The 20,766-nt window shown below is 38.8% G+C and overlaps 1 protein-coding gene across 2 annotated transcripts in view; it reads right to left on the bottom strand.

Annotated features, from left to right (window-relative positions):
* TMEM200A (transmembrane protein 200A) overlaps positions 1–20,766 on the bottom strand; it is a 59,472-nt gene that overhangs the window by 20,350 nt on the left and 18,356 nt on the right. The gene's annotated exons all lie outside the window — the stretch shown is intronic.

The raw sequence follows: 20,766 nt of genomic DNA, 5'->3' as shown, positions 1-20,766 counted from the left end.
ACATTATGGCACAGCTGGGACTATCCAGATTAGTGCAGTTAACACCAACCTGAGTGTGTCCAAAGTAAATCAGTCTCTGGTTTTGTGAGATACTGTGCTAACAGGTCAGTTCTGAAGACAGGTACTAAGGTAACTCTTTCACTTCCTTGTGGAAGCCTTGAGGGCTTTGATTCTGCAGAAAATGCGCTTCCTAGAAAACCATGGGTAAAATAAACGGGTTGGACAGCTCCATCAGTATACATATCCTAATGAGCTCAAGTTCATTATGGGACTAAAATGTGAATAAAGTAATTACTACTTGTTCAAGGCCATGGAAGTACTGCAGCAATGCCACAGTAAGCCAGATACATGAGAAAGTGAAAGGACAACTGTTATTTTTAGCAGAAATGTGCCCAAGAATTAGCAGAGCAAATATTAGAAGAAAAAAATTCTGTACAACATGAACTGAGCTTGACATCTGAAATAGTGGCTGACAGACCTGCAAACATTGACGACCACCCAGAGTGAAAAAAGAGGCAGAGGAGCCTGCAGAGAGATGAACCAGATCATGCAAGTATGTGCAAACAGCCTGGAACATCAGAGATAGAATGTAATTTAACCAATGCAAATGCCAAAGAAATGAAGATAACAAATGAGAACACACTAGGAAGCAAGGAAAAATCAAATCAACAAAGAAACCTACGCAAGCAATGAAAAAACATGACATATGAGAATTAAACCAAAAGGGAAGGTAAAAGAAGAATCTGGTTATGAGAACTGTTTGATTTGTAGGAAATGTGTAGGGTCTGTGGGAGTTAACTAGTCAGATACACTTGCAGCTGCTGGCAGATTTAGAAGCTGATCACATCCTCCAGGTTCAGCTGGAGGATAAGATTTTACAGAACAAGAACCTCCTTTGCCTTTCACATCACACTTGCTTTTCCTCTACAGAAAGGATCAACCATCACCTGCCCAGAGGCTGAAATGACCACTTCACAGGTGTTTCATTTAGGCTTCTTTACTCTTCAGTTTCTTTATCCTAGAACATTGCTAAGACACTAATATGAAACAAGAAAACTTGCTACAGAAGTCATGGACTACTCTAATGTTGATTCAGTATAGCCAATGAACACAGCCACCACTGGACAGAGGATTACACAATACTCTGGGTGGTTCATAAGCACCTAAACCTCACTTATGCCAGCTGGCTCCCTTGGAAATATGCCTGCATTGCCCTGGCACATGCATACAGCTTCTCACGCTGCCTTGATATCCCAGGGTGTGTTCTAAGTGAGGCACATCCCAACTGACAGCGTTCCCAATTCCAGCCAACTCTGATGCTTCTGCCTTTCAAATAGTTGTGAATTTGAGAAAAGATTTAACACAAGCCTTCTGCAATTTTTCACAGCTGAGTTGCTGAGTGGGTGAAAGAATGGGTCTGAAGAGAGGGCACTTGCAACATCCCTGCTGTAGCCCTCGAAAGCTAAATTCAGAAGAGAAAGATCCGAAAATAAGATGCCTACTACATAATTAGAAATTTCTGTACTATCAGAAAATAGGATAGGTTATGTTGTTATTTTTGCTGTTGTTGTTCTTGTTGGCAAATCTCTATTTGTCAGAAGGTTTTATTCAGGATCTCTGAAGGACTTCTGGTGAGCTGCAGACTGCAACCATGAATATTGCCAGCATTTCAGACTGGCTGAAAGCTGCATTTACATTTTTCACTTGGACAGTCCACCTCCATACAGTTCCAAGTCACATTTTACAAGCCATGGAAAGATGCTTGTATAGTAGACCTCTATTATGTGCTTACTAATACCATGTGGCAGCCTTTCTGTGCCACTTACACAGAAGGAGCCTTCCATATACCTCGGAATAGTCAGTGACAATATTGAACCTGATGGTTTCCTAAGGGCTGTTACTACATGTCTTTGCCATAACAGGAGCACAACATTCAGCTCATTGCTGCCATGCATGCTGAAAGCAGAGACAACGTATTAGGATCTTAGTGCTTGATATTTGTCTGCTTTATTTAAGCTGATTTAAATCTGCAAACAGAAAACCCAGCTGTGCACTCTTCCTAACTTTGCAGTTCATAATCCATATGCAGATCCACAAGTCTAGACTGAAAACTCCACATCTGAGAAGCAAAAAAATGACCCATTTTACAGGAAGCTTGTGTGTGCACATTATATGGAGCCAGGGCAGAACTTCAGCGGATTGTGAAACAAGAAAAACCCAGATGAGTCAGCCTGCTTTGGGACCAGCGGGACAGATTCCTAAATAATCCCTAAATTAGCCTGGAAGGAATTATTGCTTCTCCAGCTCATAGGTCTTAACAAACAAGACTCCCTTGCATGCAGTCTACATGCAGAACCTTTCTTCATAAAATATTCTCACACTAAAATCATTACAGAAATGTCTGTAAAGAGTGCTAGTGTTAATGGCATCATCATCCCCTGGTGCCATAAATATCATGCCATGCGATCTTGCTCACAGACGATCAGCATATGTAGTGAGATTGTAATTTTCTTTCCATCTGAGGCAAGATACAGATCATGCAATACTTAAAGCAGACCATGGTGTCACCTAAACTGCTTTAAGAACTGCTGGGACATTCATGTCACTCCAAAAGCTTCCTGTGAGCTCAGAGGTGGCCAAAAGTTGAGATACAAACGTGACATCTTTTCCTAGCTTGGAAACTCACAATCCATGCACAATGCAGCACCCTACTCCTCCCCTGCTTTATTCTACTGTTGTTCTACTCATGAATAAGCACAGTGACACCTGTCCTTGGTAGCTGTCATACAGTCCTAATTGCATTACACTACCATGTAGTACTTGTTTCGAAAAAGCATTGCTGAAGAACATTGATGAAGTGCAGTACAGCCAACAGAGTATTTCTATGAAACCTTCAATTTTCCAGCAACTCCTGATTATGTTCTGATTTGAGCTGTGTGACCCAGATGAGCAGCACTAACACTGATTTTTGAATTTAAATACAGACACTCTGGCTTGGAGAGCTGTGACATGCTGAAATTCAATTGAATTGGGCTTGCCCTGGCCTCCTCCTAACAAACACTTTGCTGATTAATCCAATCCTCTTCTGAACTTATGTAGTTCAGGCTACATTATCTGTTCCCATTCCTCCACAATGAATACTGTCTACCATTTGCATCCCTGATTCAGCACTGATTAATCATAAGTCCCACATCACTTTCTTTGTACTTTGTTGAAACAGTTATCACAGAAACATACTGCTTTAAAAAGAACAGGGGTGTTAAGAAAAAGACAAAGTACACATAGGACCTCAACACGTGTTTTGGGGAGAGATTTACAGATTTAGATTTGTATAGGCTGCAACAAGCATATATTCTTCAGAACACCTTTATTCATCTATGTCTTTATTCCTATCCTTTCCTCTTGACAGAACATGTGGTTGTACTAGAGGTCAGTTTTTAAGAACTTTTATTTCACCAAGAATTTAAGTACATTACATCCACGCAGTGTCAATTCTTGAAGAATGATGTTAGCCATGGAATACTAACGAATACTTGTTTACACTACTGGCATATGGAAGGGGTAAGGAAGAGATGATGCTCCAAGCTAAGCAATCCAAACCCATGTTTCTTACCTATCAAATCATAACCAGACTTCAGCATACCAGAACCTACTCTTAGACAATATCATAATAAGGTCATGTTCCAGAATGCCCAAATATAGCTATAAAAATTATGTCATCAAGAGATCATCACCAGTAGAATTTAAAACACTTTAAAAATTGTAATATTAATTTCCTCTTAATGGAACAACTAAAGCATAAAAAAGCTTAGCGTAAAACTAAAGAGTGATTCAGAACCTCTTTCAGAAGTTACCTGGGAATCTTAATTCAGAATAGAAGTTTCTAAATTACTCAGAAGTTTTTGACACTTTTACCCTTAGGGTCTGAACCTGCAATTACAGAAAGGTTCACCTTTAAGCATCTGAACTTCCCAGTTTCCATCTGTTAACTGGGCCATGGCTCTTTTGCTCTGACCTTGGAACACGTACTTCAAATTCCTATTTACTAATCACCAAGTAATTGTTATAACTGTTTCCCTAGACAGCTGTTCCTTCCTCATTTCTGCCTTATTCTCCTCATACATTACCCTTATAAAGAACTGGGTTTTAAGACTTTCAGGAAAGGTTTCAACAGATGAATTCACATCTTGACGTTTGTAGCTCTGTAGGGATTTACTGTCTAGCAGTCTTTGTTAATGGGAAAAGGAAGAAAACCCGTTCAAACAAGAATACACAGGCCATATTGTTCACTTCCCTAATGTGTTTGTTTAATGGGTGATGTCTGTCAATATTTTGGGACAAAATATCTGTATTTTCCACTCTTTATTTCAGTAGTCCGGTCTGCTTGGGGTTTTGAGTTGTACAGAAAAAGCAGATTTAAATTACATTAAATGACACCCAAATTAAGTAATTCCTGGTTTAAATTACAGTAGGCTTTATATAGCAGTAAAATATAGGATGTGTGTTTGTGTGTATAAAATAAATCTGTTAATTCAGAAGGCATTAGCAAAGATACTATGAAGGATTTACCAGTCTTTTTCCAAAAGGACCTAATTATGAAGTCTTTCAATTTTGCTTTTTTAATGTGTTTCCTTGTAGTTCACAGCCCACCTGTGAACTTCTGAAGGACTCTCCTGTAGAAAATTACAGGGGAGGAGAAGAAAGAATAATATATCTTAAAGGTACAGAGAAAACATTATTTATTATAAAATATTACTATGACATATGGGCAACAGCAATATTTTTTTCTAAAGCTGTCAGTTTAGTATTTAAGCTGAGGACTTAGCATGAATATTATTAACATACTTAGTAACAAAAATGCTGAAATATATGTAAATTCAAAATTGTGCATCTTTCTATTGTTGCACTGTGAGAGACGACTTGTAAAAACAAAAAACAGGCCTGCGAGAAACAAGGACTGAGAAAAACAGCCTAAGAGATAAAAGTTAGCAGGGGGAGTGGAGGCCCTCTGAGCTAAGGAATGCCTCAAACACTCACAAGATTAAACTATAGTCAGGGGGTGGAAGGTGGGGAGGTTGAAGCTGGTAAGGCTGCCCAAATAACACAGGATGCAGCTGAGGGGGGGAGCCCTGTGGAGGAGACAGGCCGATTCTGCTCTGGTGCACCTGGTCAAATTTCAAGGGCCATCTGTCCAGCGAATGCCCTTTGCTTCATTATCCACAAAATGCAGATTAAAGTTAGCACCCCTCAATATGCTAACAAAGACCGACAAGATCATGCTAGTTACACCATCCCATGAAACACCTTACCCCTCCCCATACATGGGATACATAGGTATGTGGGCCAACCTAGGGGACAGACCCAAGGAAAATGTGTATAAATCGAGGGGGAGGGGGACCCAGAGAGTGAAGTGAAGCAAAGACAATGGATGCCTCCTGGAAACCTCGATGGCGGCACTGATGAAGAAACCCAGACCGGTGATCTCTATTCCACTCTATCTCCCTCCTTTCCTTTTTTCCATTTTCCTTCACTACCATTAAGAAATGCAAGGCATAGTGTATTGTTTGCCACAACTCATTATATACTTAGCCAATTATCACCTGTCCAATTAGTACATTGTGGGAAGTTAATAAATGTTTGGACTTCGAGACTTGTCTTACCGTTGTCCGCTCTGCTGGGGATTTACAAATCTGAGTCACTTGTCTCCCTCATCTGAGTGGGAGGTGACATGCACAAATGACTATACAAGGGCTACATTACTGAATCTATCACACATTCAAAATTGATTGGTTTACACAAACAGAAAAGTAAACATATTAACAGAATAAACAAATTATATAAAGCTTTATTTTTCCCTGTACAGTCTGCCTTGCTGCAACATTAAAGCCGGCCCCTAGACACAGTCTTCATCATAGGGACCTATTCATATTTTACATTTAATATTCAACTGCTCAGTAAACATTGTGTTCTTTCTCTACACAAAATTAAAAAGAAACCTATGCTTTGTACCATGTCAACTAGAGGACTTTAACATTCAGATTAACTTCTATAAATATAAACTCTTGCTAATTAGGTGAAAATGTGTCTTCAATTGCTTTTTAAATACTCTCTTCAATGCTGCTCTTAAAGTCAAACTAAAATCTAGGAAGAAAACAAGTAGTTTTTACCAATGGCAAAGACAGCGCCAGATATTTTTTTTTAAAAGTACTAGACTGGAAAGGATGTCTGGTTTGTTACTTTACAGTCAAAACCCCTTTATCATCTCTTTCAATAAATCTATAGCACCCATTTTAAAAGTGAAGTATTTGTTCCACCCTTCCACTGGGATTGCTTTATCCCAATATTTAGAAATATTCTTCTCACTTCCAGCTCCATTTTATTCTTGGGTTATGATCATGTTATGCTTGCTTACTTTTGTGCCACATACTCTGAGACACTTGAAAACAACTATATTTTTTGAGTTAGCTGCACCTCTGCTATTGAAACAACCCATTGCTGTTTTTCTCTCTAATGAAATAATTTGTTATGGTACCTTCAGAATTCCCAGTAGTATTAAGCAGGACAGATTCATCACTTCCTACATTCTCAGAGAACTTGTTTAATCCAGCAATATGTTAAAATGTATGCTAAACTTTAAGGATATGAATATTGAAGCTGACCTTGACAGCATTACAAGCGTGCTTCACTTTTTTTAAGCTAAAATGCTCTGGGCATTAATAGCTTGAAGCAATTATGCTCCACAAGTTGTGGACTGAGGCCAAGGGAGAAGGAGATCAGGATCTGAGGTAGCCAGTACAAAGAACAAGCACAAGAGCAGATGTAGTGCATCAAGAAAGGATAACTTAGGGTAAAACATTTTGCTGTTCATTTTTAACACAGTAATACTTACTTCTTTAAGATCTTACCTATTAACACTAACAATATGTACCATATTCACCGATGATGCATATGATGCATTAGAAATCAGAAAAAAAGTACTCTACCTGACATTGAGGGTTTCCTTATGTAAAGTAGCTAAAATGTTTCAAACCAAGCTATTTTTAAGCTTAAATCTATTACGATAAATAAATGTAAAAATATTTGCAAAACATCATCATATATTGCAGACTGAAAAATGCCTTATTCTACAGTACAGACCTGAAGTATTCTACTCTATGTGCTCCCTCATGCAATAGAAAGCAAATATTCAAGTATCATGCTATGTCTTCCTTCTCCTGCTTTCCCAGATTCTGAACCTAGGCTTTCCTCTTCCTAAAATAATCACAGTAATGGGATCAAGAGGTGGGCTGCAACCTTTGGTGCCATCAACCGCTGTGAGGAAACACGGAAACTGAACTGAAGTTCCATCAAATAAATGCAGGATCAAACACTCAGTGTTGCAAGGTGGTGGATGCTTCCCAGATGCACAAATTGGGGTTAGGTCCTAACACCTTCCTGTTCCTGCAGTTCTTTCCTGAGCTGTAATCCTGCTGAAGTTTTTATGTAAAAGATTCACACAGAGATGCTGAAAATCTCGCATAAGTAAGTGCTGCTGGATCGAGGTGGTACTTTTAAATGGACTGTAGGCTTTAAGACTTTTACAGGTTTGGCACTGTTACTGTCTTTTGACTTACTAGCTGTTTCAGAAGAATCTGAAGTTTACTTTTTTACTGATAAGTGACTTTAATCCATATAAAGGCATTTACGCAAATCCCTGTTTTTGATCCCGCAACATAAAGTTGAAGAAGGGCTACATTTTTCATACTTTTTTTCCCTTTGCTTGATTCTGGGTTGTTTGAGGGTTTGATTATTGTTTTTTTTCCTCCTGATGCTCTGTGTTTTCCTCATTGTCACCTCAACTGATTTTCTTTAACTATTCAAAACTAACATGTTTGACAGCTATGAAAAAATAATAAAAAAATTTAAAACCCCAAATAAACCCCCCCAAACAGTATATACTCCTGTCTTCAGTAAATGCTAAAGGCCTTGGAAGTCTTTTTCTAACCATAAATGGCTGATTTAGTGACATTCCTTAGAGAACATGCAACATTTTATATTCGAGATTATCAGTTATTAATAACATGATGAAAATATATATATCAACTGTATAAAAAAACCTTCTAAAACCTGGCTTCAAACAATGATCCAGTTATAACAGTAGTAACTACCCAACTTTACTATACTGCAGAGAGAATTTTGACCGTTTCCCTAAACTTTATTTGTAAAAACCATTCTGATGAGTCGTGGCAGTGGAACATCTTACCTGGTATCTTCCCTCTGTCTAGTAACACACATAAGAAGCCCTGTTGCCAATTGCAAGGTGTACCAACCACAGAAACCAAATTTCTCCCTAATTACCTTTATTATAACAAAAAGATACTTTGTTTTAATTTTCATTATTATTGCCAAAATACTGTCAGGAAATATTTAATCTTTTGAAGATTACAAAGCGTTTGATTTCAAATATGAAATGCGAAGTCTTGTTTCCTTTGGTCAGTTTTTTCATTTGTGGAAGGCAGTCCAATTCTCACATAAGTGAAGAAACACCCTCATTTATTTTACTCATTGATTTCTACACATTCACCTTGTCTTCCATTATATGTCCCTTACCTGAGGTTGAACCCGTTCAGTCTAGTTTCTGTAAGGAATTTTGACTGAGAACAGTTGTTATAAAAATTCTCCCACTGCCACTCTAACATTCCTGTCTATCATGGTCTTCTATAGCCTCCTCATCATGTTCCACTCCCAGCTGGTATCCATAAGCATGAATAGAGAGTAGCTAAAGATATACATGTCAAAGTGTAAACTCTATGGGGCAGACATGCTGAACATGATTCCTTGTTGTCTTCCAAGCTGTTCACACCCATGCACAGGACATTGTGTACATCACTACCACTTGAATGTGGCAGTGCATCCCTTCCCACTTGGCAAACCCTCAAGTTATTTAAATTTTGAATAATTTTTAATCAACAGGTGATTTTTAAGTATTTTCTGGTGCTAGAAACATTCCAGAAATTAAAACAAATGCTCGGTATAAAGTTTGCTTTGACACTAATGAATGAAATCTTTTGACAATATATACAGCAAGCCTTTTGTTTCAGTTCTAATCACTGGACAAAAGTGGCCTTACTGAAACATCCTGACGGACACTCAGAAAATTATGAGATCAGATTTTGTACTATACTCCACAGGGGAACATTATTAAAACAAGCAAACTTGCAGCCAGTGAGATTTAGACAGACTGTTTGTATTAAGCATAAACACAGATGTTTTCTTGAATTACTGCCTGAATCCAGGCACCCCAGATTAACAGAAATTAAATTCTCCTATCATCATACACAAAATACAGATAAAGAACCTACTGTGTATTCCCATAAACCAAATATCATATACTTAAGAGAGTATCTGTTGTATAACAGTGAATTCAATTATTTTGTTTCAACAATTAATTATTTTGTTTATCTGTGAACATTTATGCAAAGATATGTATCTCTGCATTTGCATCTTGACATGACTAATGAAAGTACAGTGTTTTATCTGCCACTAATCCATTTTCACTTAACAGGGCAGTGACTGATTAATTTCATTTTCTGGTGTGGAGGACAGCCTGTAACAGTCAATGTTGCTTCAGAATCTTTGAACTTAATTATCTCCAAATAGAAGGCAGAGTTACAGACACATTTTTTCTTTTTCTTTATCTCTGAAATTACCTGCTGTGTATCAGCAGATTTTTTAAAGATTTATGGTTAAGCAAATGCTACTCTTATGGGTGCCCAATTCACAACAAGAACTTTGCATTAGTAAGGCAAGTAAAACTTGATCTGGAAATGTCTGTTAGGATTATGCTTAGTATAATTTATTTAAACCAAATTAGAAAAAAAATTCATCTACCATTAGAGGCCTAGACCTACTTTTCTAAGTGTGTATGAAATCAAGCTTGGCTTTTATGGAAGTTTTGAATGTGCAAGGAATACAAAATTATATTAAAGCGTATTAAGTTGCACCTCTAACACTAAATAGGATTATGAATACTAAATATCTACACTGTGGTCGTAAGTTCTCTTGAATTTTGAGAACACAAGCTTACAAACATGCCCTCTCAATGTAGAACGAAGGTATTTTAGTACAATTTCTAATAATTTTAAACAGCATTCAAAGACTTCTCACATTGTTGCCAAAGAGTTTATCCATTCCACATTTGCAGAATGGAATCTTGAATTCTGAGACATTATTGAAAAATTATAAATCAGGTATGATTGCTGAGTCACAGGAAACAAGATGGCTGTGACACTACTGGGTGAAATCCTAATTCTTAACATCAGTTGCAAAATTTGCCTGGACTTAAACAAGGATAGACCTTCACTTGTAAATCAGTTTGTTTTGTGGATGTTCTGAAGCATTCGTTTCACAGACATTATTATAATTTTGAAGCTACACAAATGTGGGCAACACCACACAGGAAATGTAAAGCAAGCGAGAATTGAATTTTTCCAATAGTGCTAGTTTCTCAAAAACAAAAGACAATTATTTCTATAGGACAGACAGTAACACATGCGTCAAATCAGCATTCTGATTTTTCAGTTGCCTGTATGCTGGGAAATCTTAGGCCCAGAACCGCTGCAGTGATCCTAAAAATTGAATGATATGGAAAATTGTTTGGACACGAACATAAATAGCTTTTAGCTTTCTTAGCAAAATTTTAAATAAGCAAAACTAGTTCTGGGTCAAACAACAGGTTTTGTCTGTGTGTCATTACCAGCCTAAAAATACTTATTTTGACTAAAAACATCCTTTTGAGAGGAAAAAATAGGTTTTACTTTTAAAACACTCAAAAAATATTTTGGCTGCTTTGGTTTTCAATTATTATTTTAAGCCAAAACCACCTGCTGTGGTATGGATGTAGTATGCCCATACAGGGTTTGGTTTTTCTAATCTATGCTGCATTTCTGGCAAACATTTAATGAGCAAAAATGCTGCTGTGATATACATGGAGTGTACCCTCAATTTTATCTCCATCCTATTTCAGAGTTTTGACAATGATTAAACAAAAAAAACGATGATAAAAGAAACTTTACAGCAGCTCTTTTATATTATTGTCAACACTGAGTCGGAGTGAAATGTTTCACACGTAAAAGTGATTTTTTTTTTTTACCAAAATATTGCATGTACAGAATGAGTCATATTATAAATCACACAACTTCTGTCAAAAGAAAGAAACACTTCACATAGAACTGACATTCATCTCCTTAAAAAAATTATCTGTTTTTATGAAATCTGATTTTCATCTCCACAAATCATGATGTACGTTAAGAAACCTCTATACAATACACACAATATTTTCATATTCATACATTACTAGCTGTCACAGACTGCTGCCAGGCTTGCCCCTTGAGGTTTTCCAAATTCTTGTCTTTGCTATGGAACATCCTACAAGCTTGCCAAGAGCTGAAAAGCTGCTGCCCAAATACAGTAGATTTATTAGAAGAGTTGAAGATGTTTACGGCAATGACCAGTTATTTTCCCTTAATGTATCCCATTGTTCTCTCACTGAAAACTACTCTTCGTTGCCAAAAGTTTTACATATTCCTGCTTGCTGGGTTTTGTGAAGAATGGACTTTTCAACAGTAGCTACAGAGCTACTTTAAATCAGGAAGCTCCACCAAACTGGTATTCTCTAAGGGTGATTGACTTTCTCTACTTCATTTTCACTAGTTTTTTTTTGTCAGACAATGTAATACTTATTCTAGACAGAAGCTCAATCGGGAAAACTTTCTTGTAGGATATTAACCATATTTGTGGCAGCCCTGCAATATCTTCCTCTCTGCCAGACAAAACACTGCATGTATCCGCATAAGTTCCAATCGCTGCCTGGGGACTTTGGAGCAGCATTCATCTATCATTCATTAAAGTGTCCCCTTTGTTCCCTTTTTTGGGCTCCCAGCCTGGTATCATACATGGGAAGATAAGCAGAGAAGTTGAACAGATGGTGGCAACAGATGCCATCTCTCGACACAGGTGAAAGGCTGTCGTTAAATTTGCAATGCCACAATTCCCATCTTTGCCTCAGCACTCCCCACCTCACATATTGTCACAAATACCCTTTGGCACTGGCAGTAATCCTCTGTACCCATCCCAGCTGTAACTGCTAACTTCCATGCAGTCCCATTTCCCAGCTTTGATACTGGTTACAATATTCAGCTTCACGATTAACTTTGACATTAAAATTACTTCTGTTCAATTTGCATAAAAATCATGTGTGTAACTGCATATAGTTGGCATGGGATAAACATTAACACATAAAATATTATTGAGAAATCATTCACTGATAAGACCTCTATATGACCTCCAATTAAATGCACTAGCAAAATTACTATGATCTTTAGTGCAGGATCAGCCTATAAATTCCCAGGAATCAACACTGTAAAGGATTGAGCACTTTTGCTCTAAGCGCTCTGAAATAAATTTTTACCCTGGGACACATACATCATCAGGACAGGAAGTTGGTTACACCACATCCTCAGACCCACACAGCAATCTTCCAACTCAGAGCAAGGTCTTGATGAGGCCTTGATTCCACACTTAAACATAGCTAACTAAAATAAAAACAAAATTTATTTTCTAGTGCTTGTTTGTTACTTATTGCAGTAACAACTGAAAGCAACTAAAGAAAACACACATTTTACTGTTCCTTACTTTTGTATATTTGCCAGGCTTTATTGTGCAGTGAGCTTCTCTTTCTTATATGGTCATTTAGACTGTTATTTGCAAGAGATTTTTTCTACATGGCAATATAGAAAATAAAATGAAGTGTTAACATTTTCAGGAGCACTCAGAAGCCTAGCATTTAAAACTGACATTTGGTACTATTTCTAATGCATGCTCACAGAATCACAGAATCATTTAGGTTGGAAAAGACCTTGAAAATCATCCAGTCCAACCCTTAACCTAACACTGACAGTTCCCAACTACACCAGATCCCTCAGCACTATATCAGCCTGACTCTTTGAACACCTCCAGGGATGGGGACTCCACCACCTCCCTGGGCAGCCCATTCCAACACCTAACAACCCCTTCTGGAAAGAAATACTTCCTAATATCCAGTCTCAACCTTCCCTGGCACAACTTGAGGCCATTCCCTCTTGTCCCATCACTTGTTACTTGGTTAAAGAGGCTCATCCCCAGCTCTCTGCACCCTCCTTTCAGGTAGCTGTAGAGGGCGATGAGGTCTCCCCTCAGCCTCCCCTTCTCCAGACTAAACACCCCCAGTGCCCTCAGCCGCTCCCCATACGACCTGTGCTCCAGACCCTGCACCAGCTTCGTTGCCCTTCTCTGGACACGCTCGAGTCATTCAATGTCCTTTTTGGAGAGAGGGGCCCAAAACTGAACACAGGAATCGAGGGGCGGCCTCACCAGTGCCAAGTACAGGGGTCAGATCCCTTCCCTGTCCCTGCTGGCCACGCTATTGCTGACACAAGCCAGGATGCCATTGGCCTTCTTGGCCCCCTGGGCACACTGCTGGCTCCTGCACCCCCAGGTCCCTCTCTGACTGGCAGCTCTCCAGCCACTCCTCCCCAAGCCTGTAGCGCTGCTGGGGGTTGTTGTGGACCAAGGGCAGCCCCCGGCATTTGGCCGTATTGAAACTCATCCAGTTGGCCTTAGCCCATGTTGTGTCCTTTAACATTTTTAAATACACAATACATATTTAAGCTAGAAGCACTTTACAGTTATTTGCACAGGTCATAATACCAAGCCATAAAACTGGCAACACAAAATAAAATGCGTATGTCTTCAAGGAAAGACTTGAGGCTCTCCATGTTCTCTGGGCTTCTGCCTTCACACCTTGTGGTTTTGCTGCGGGTTTTTGATGCTTTCAGGATGGTCCCCTGCCGCTGTCCTCCTCTTCAGAGCCTTCTCCTCAGCAACTGAGTTCAATGTAACTGCATGATGCTACCAGACAAAAGGCTAATACCAAATTCCAGGGCCAAATGCCTAGGAAAGACTAAAAGCAAAGAAGACAGCAAGCCTTAGCACCTGTAATTCAGCTAGCAAAATAGTCATATTATATATCAGTGATTTTCAAACCTCTGATTTTTGTAGACCTAGAAAATTTCCAGTACAGCCTTCTGTAGAACATAGGTGAACTTTTTTCCTCATTTTTCTTCCATGTCTTAGAAGTTGTTCACAGATCCACTCCCCTCCACCCTCCATAGTTCAAAGATCACATGCTGAAATTCAATTAGAATTACAATTCAACTAGAATTAGAATTAAAATTAGAAATTCAGCACTCAAATGAACCATCTTTTAAGAAATAAAAATAATTACAGTTTTAGAAAATAAGTTTGTGAGGAAAAATACAAAACACATACATAAGATTTCTTTACTGTGTATCAGAAAGATTCCACAGAGGTGTCCAGCTACTGTAGCAAACATTTTAACTTCCTCATTTCTCAAGGCCAAATCCTATCCCACAGTAAGTTCAGATCTCTATATCTCTTAGGGCCTTAGTGGACTGCTACTGAAAGTCAATGACCAAGTCTCATGTCAGCTGACTTTGAGACGGCAGAACTGGAGAGTGATCAAATCTCTCTCCATTCCTGTTATGTCTCCACCAAGTAACTCCTTAAATCTTCATGGCAAACTGTTATTTTAAGAGCCAGATGTCTTAAACAGGCACACATGTGCTATGAAGCAGATATTCCATGTAGACGAGTCCAGGTCCTCCATGTTGACTCTGACTCATGCACTCCCTAAACTCCCTGCTAGGAAACTGGCGGCAGTTTGAGATAGCTGATGTCCTTCTGCCAGGTGTTTCATACACATGTAAATGTGGGGAGCGCTATGACAAATTAAGTAAGATCTCTGCAATAGAAGAATAAGTATACCCGATCAGAAGAAACGAAAAGAATTAGAACAAATAAGAAACAAAAAGCCTAGTATGCAGTTTTTATTCATAGGAAGAAAGCAGCCATATCTTAGCCCTAAAAACTAGAAAAAATGATATGTCTGTCTCTAAAAAGATTAGTTTTCCTGGAGTTCCTGGAATTTCTGAAATATATAAGCATACAGTTACTTTTGCAAAATGTTCACATTGGTCACTCATTATTCAATTAATCTGTGTTAGTGATTAAGCCATCATAACTGATTTATCGTTTTCAACAGTCTCAGAATTCAACATTCCACTTCACAAATGAACAGAAAAAACATAGGCAACAAAGTAAAAAGTCCCTGAATGCTGTTTATCAAAATAGTAACATCTGAAGATGAATTCAAATACATAACATCTGCTGCCCTGTTGAGAAATCCACAGCTGCATTACAGGCCACATACATTCCATCAGGGTATCTGCTGAGATGGGGGAAAAGAACCCTAACTCAACAAAGGAAGGGGGGGCTAAAAAAAAACCTTTCCCCTGTAATAAAGATATTAATACAGACATGGCACCAACACAGAGCTGAAATTCAGCCATATTCTTGAACACAAGATAGAGATTTGCTGCCTATAGCTGCAGCCATTCTTGCCACAATCAGTACTTAGCTGGCTGGGGCTAGATCCTGTTGCTGTGACTCATACAGGATATCACCACACCACAGGAGAAATCCTGCTGTGATCTACAGTCTGTTCAATGTAGGAGTATTATAGTAGCTCACAGAAATTGTTCTGGGGCCCTTACAGATGCCAATTAGTACCTTCTATGACAAACAGTTCAAGTAGAACTGACTAGGGCTACTCATCTGAGTAAGATTTTACAGATTTTACATCTGGTACAGATTCAAGAGCTGGGCCTTTACATTTCTTAAGAAAAATGCATTTTCTAACAGATAGTAGAATGCAGATTATAAAATTGTATGACGTGTTCTTAAATCTCCCCAACAACTAGTACACTTCCAGTGTTTCCTTTGAATGCCTTTGGTGCTTCTGCAGAAGGTGGCATCTCCTCACTCCACTTCCAGTCCTAAACTTTCCTACGTACCACCTCCTTCTTAGGACCTACCAACACATCCTTCCTTCCTCAGGCAGGATCTGACTGTCTCTCACTCGATCACCAAGGATCCCTCAAATCATTACCAGGCTTCCTTGCTCTCCCCTTGCAGAAAAGCTGGGGCTCTAAACATCTCCCCTTTCCCTATAACTCTCTCTGTACTTGGGTCTGTGTGCCTCTAGCTCTTCTCCTATCTGCACTGCATGCTTTCCTCATTCACTTTATTCAACCTTCCTCTTTTCCTATTTAGGAGATAAACTATTCAGGATGTCAATTTTACTGGAAGGATTATAAGATCTGAGATAAAGATCTGTTATGTCAAAAATGCTAGGACCTGGCACCAACCAGCTCTCTGACCTACTGTAATGTTTCCCACACTCTGATCAGTGCATGATGGGCAAAAGGAGATCCAGGAAATAGAACAAAAACATTAAGAAAAAGCCCAAATTTATTAAGATAAAACTCTAAGATTAAGAAACACATAGATAGGGTATATTCACAAGGCTAAAACAGTCACTGGAGCTCTTATCAATTAAGCTGGGCCAGCTTCAGCCCAGCAGGGTTGGCTGTTGCTAACAGGGGTAGTGCCCTGATGCACAATGTCCAGTGGATTAAGCATTTCACCTTGCTGCATCCAACCCCAGAACTTCTCAGTTCAGCCTTGCAGTGCCCTTATGAAAGGGCAAAATCAGATGTGCCAGGGCCAAAGTTACAGCAAAGTGCAATGGAATATGTGAACACTTTGTTAATCACCATTAATAATGCATGCTAATATGCTAAATACAAACTGTAGCAGCTGAGGAGTTGTCATGTGTTCATACCTGTTGCTCAGCAATGGAGGAAGCCTTTGATAAGCACAGGGATGGACAGTTGTCAAGTAACATCTTAAACCACCACAGCTAAACTTGCTGCCATTGAACTGGGGTCAGAGACCAGAAGCACTGTCTTACTGGCCAGATGCCAGCAGCCTTTGGGTAGGCTGAGTACAAGTTACTGAGCTCAGATTGTCACTCCTACCAGTCAAAGTCTGTTTGTGTAAAGGCATGTGGAAGTTGAGCATGTCTGCTTTAGTAACTATCCAACCAAGGACCTTTTCGATACAAAAGGGGATGACAAGCAAAGAGGGAAGGGATAAACAAAAGCACACAGACACAAACTGATATACAAGAGATAAACAGAGACAAGGCGAAAGCCCTCCAGTTACTAACTGATGAGCTATTAAGAAAGTAACAGCACATGCATGGGGTGTGACTGTGTATTCACTCACAGTTCTCAAGTTGAACTAGTCAGTGAGTATAGGCTCCAGGACCTGGCACAGGTATCAGGTGGGCAGAGGGTTCATGCTGGTATTTGGGGGGACCCACAAGTGTGGGGTGCCTGTGGGACAAGCACAAGTCCATGTGTCTGTTTGCAGAAAGTGCTGAGCTAGCCCAGCTGGCAAGTGGGGGACCCATGGGGTGGGTAAGGGGGTCTGGAATCTGGGCAGGGGTGCTGGGCAGACAGAGGGACCACACCAGCGTTTGGGGGATCCACAACTGTGCATGTGCTTTCACTAGTGAAAGTCAATCCTTACCGAAGAGGAGGAAGGGGACTTGGCTGTTACATTACTCCTGGAAGCGTTATGTGTGGGTGCTGTTGCAGAAAGCGCCTTGCCTATGGCAGTCTGTGTAGCCAGCACACATCCTCTGTGTGTGTTTGTCTCTGGGGTGCATGTTTACTGGTTGAACCTGTAAATGGGAAAGCAGCAGCCATGTCCATCAGTCTGGATGGAGACCTCTAGGTTTCAGGGTACCCCAGGCTGGGCTCCAGCAGCTGTGTAGGAGGAATTGTTAGGCTCTGGAGTTGCTGGAGGCACCAGTTTCTTGTAACATCCCTTAACTGCTTAAAGCAATATATAGACAGATGGCATTCAATCCTGCAGTCGTATCAACATTTCTTAAGTAACAGGAAGGTCTTCTTCACATGCCCCAAACTACAACCTCCCATAAAAAAAAAAAATAATCCATGCTCATAGATCTTAGCTCACTGACCCTGGAAGGCTGCTGAAGATTGTGGAACAGAATACAAAAGCAATTCATCTTATCCATTCCAGCAGAAAGATAGCAGTAACTAAAGGTATGCCATAAAGATGAAGATCAGCCCACACTTTGTTTAGCCATCTAATTATAGGACTGTTACATGCATTAATCTTTAGTTGAGAAAAAAGTTTAGTAGGGAAGAGGTATGGAAGCCAGCAAATTTCTAAGGTTAACTTTCTTCTCCAGGTTTTCTGTTTATCCTTCAACTATATTTCCCCATGTTCTGCATCATTTTCAAGCAATTTATCTTATCAATTAGATATCTGAATGCCCACATATGTGCTTTGAAAGCACATAACAAGACAAAAGGTTAAATCTTAAGTTCAAGCAACAGGAGGTTGACACCAGTTTAAATGGGATCAGAATATTGTATGTGATTCACAATTTATTTTTTTCTTCTCAGTTATTCTTGATGTGCGCCTTGCTGCCTCTTCAAAATAATCGCTACTATGGTTTATTATTTATATGCCTAGTTGTCTTTGGAGGCTGTCCATCTCAAATCTTAAGAGATCTGATCTTGTTATTCATTCTTAAACTTTCATGCTTCAGCATTAAATTGACTTATTAAACAATATGATGATAATTACTGTGGAACTTAAAAACGCTGATCTTTTCATAACCCTAAAAAGTAAAAAATTCATATAATGTACTCACAGGAATTATGGGGAAAATTATTTCTGTGGTGACAAAATTATGCTTTATGTTTACGAATTTAGTATAAACTACAGAGAGCCTGACTTTTAAACACCTGCCTACCTGCACTAACTTTCTTCAAGGTCACAAAACTTCTACAATAAATTCTTCAAAGTTATTGCACCTTGTATGCAAAATAACACTATAATCTTACAAGTTGGATAAGGAATTTAAGAACAAAAAATGCCTTTAGTGCACCTAAATCCTGGAATTCCTTCCATTAAAATCAGTGTGATTTTTTCATGTAACTAATGGCTGCTAAAACTGGCAAGAATTTGTAGAGCTGAGGCCAGAGTACTACAACTCCTCATTTTGCTACTTGGCAGGTGGGGAAAAATTCTGTCATTCCATGGAAACTGGCAGATCTAATCATATGTGTAATTTCATATGGTTTTGCTTACCAATAAAACACTTGAGCTACACAATTTTTCTAAGCTTGTATTTTATTTTATTTGCAGGATTGACACTTGGGAAACACATGGACAAAAAGTTGAAAAAAAGTAGTCCTGTTGTGTAAAGTTTCTTTCATTTTTAATTTATGAAAACAGTTGACCTCTGAAGTTATTAGCAGCAGGTCATACACAGTAACAAGAGCACCTACAAGCTCCTTCACTATCCAGGACCTTTCAGCAGCACATGCTATAAAAATAAAACACAGTAGTCCACATCTCAGAGATATTAATTTCTTACATCTTAAATGCACTAATTTTCCACAGTTCTATGCTTTATTTTCCTAATAAATTCACTTTTAAATTAAAAGACTATGAACTCCCCATTGCCTTTACCTCACCTAACTCTGGTCACTGCAGAGAACAGGCCCCTTCTCTCCTGAAGGCACATCTGTGTATGTGTTTCCACCAAATGCAGTATTACTGTAGCTCCTCTGAACTCCCCCTAGATTTCCACTTTCTGTTACAAACCATCAACTATCCTGAGAAGTTCTTCCTCATACTAAAATTGAAAGGTGCATTCAGCAGTATATTTTCATGCTCAGCAAGCTGACTGTAGTTAAGTATGGTATGACCACAGAGAAAAATATTTTCTCTCAGTATCTTTTTAATCTAGGCTTGTCATATGCTTCTGTACACTAAAAGCCTTATTTTGGCTTGCTCCCAGCCCTCTCTTGAAACAAAGCCTGGTCTCTCTTTGGTAGATTACTTGTCAGTAAGTTAGAATACATGTTCAGATCCTGGAAATGAGGCTGGTTATTTCCTCTGTTTTATAAAGGAACCAGGAAAACTCATGTGCTAGTTTTTAATCAAAGTCACTCTAAAATGCTGACTTTAGAATGTTGTTCTGACTTTCCTAGTGAACACCTACCACTGCCTCATCTTCTTTCAGAAACACTTTCTGTTTCAGAGTGATAATAAAGGCCTCACCAAAGCAACCACTGAAGTTCACTATCTGTGTGCAGTATAAGGTAGACCACATAAAGAAAATATAACTGAGTAAAAAAAGATTACGTTACAGGAAGAACAAGGACTTAAAAATACTAGCTCACTTTACTTTCTCATTGTTCTCCTCTGCTCCCCCTGCTTCTTTTCATCTTATATTTCATGACTCAGTTGTCTCAAGACCTTAAGAGTTTCAACTCAGCACCACTGAACATGTTTCTTGGTAAAAATAAATCATAATCATTAGCACTTTTAAATCATAAAGAAGCTGCACTCAATTGATGCATGCTATAAGTGTGCAGTGGTACAGCTTTTACAGAAGTGGAAATAAGTAAAATGTACTTTGTTTAGTGTACATGTACATTAGTAGAAACATACTAATAATATTCAGTGAATATGGAGATCTCAATAAATAAAAAAGTGACTAAATTACTATTTTCAGATAAAACCAGAAGCTTTATAAAGCTAACATACATTACAAAAATATTTGGTTTTACAACATAAATAGCATTATCACAACAATCATCAGATACTCTTTGTTGTCTGGCCTTTGAAGAGAGATGCAGGATCTTTTGCACAGGCCATAAAGTCTTTTCACTTCTGTTATCAGCCAGAACTGCAGCCACTGGGAATACTTACACC

This window comes from Athene noctua, chromosome 1, assembly GCF_965140245.1.
Source record: "Athene noctua chromosome 1, bAthNoc1.hap1.1, whole genome shotgun sequence".
NCBI lineage: Eukaryota > Metazoa > Chordata > Aves > Strigiformes > Strigidae > Athene > Athene noctua.
This window is presented reverse-complemented; position numbering and strand designations above follow the sequence as displayed.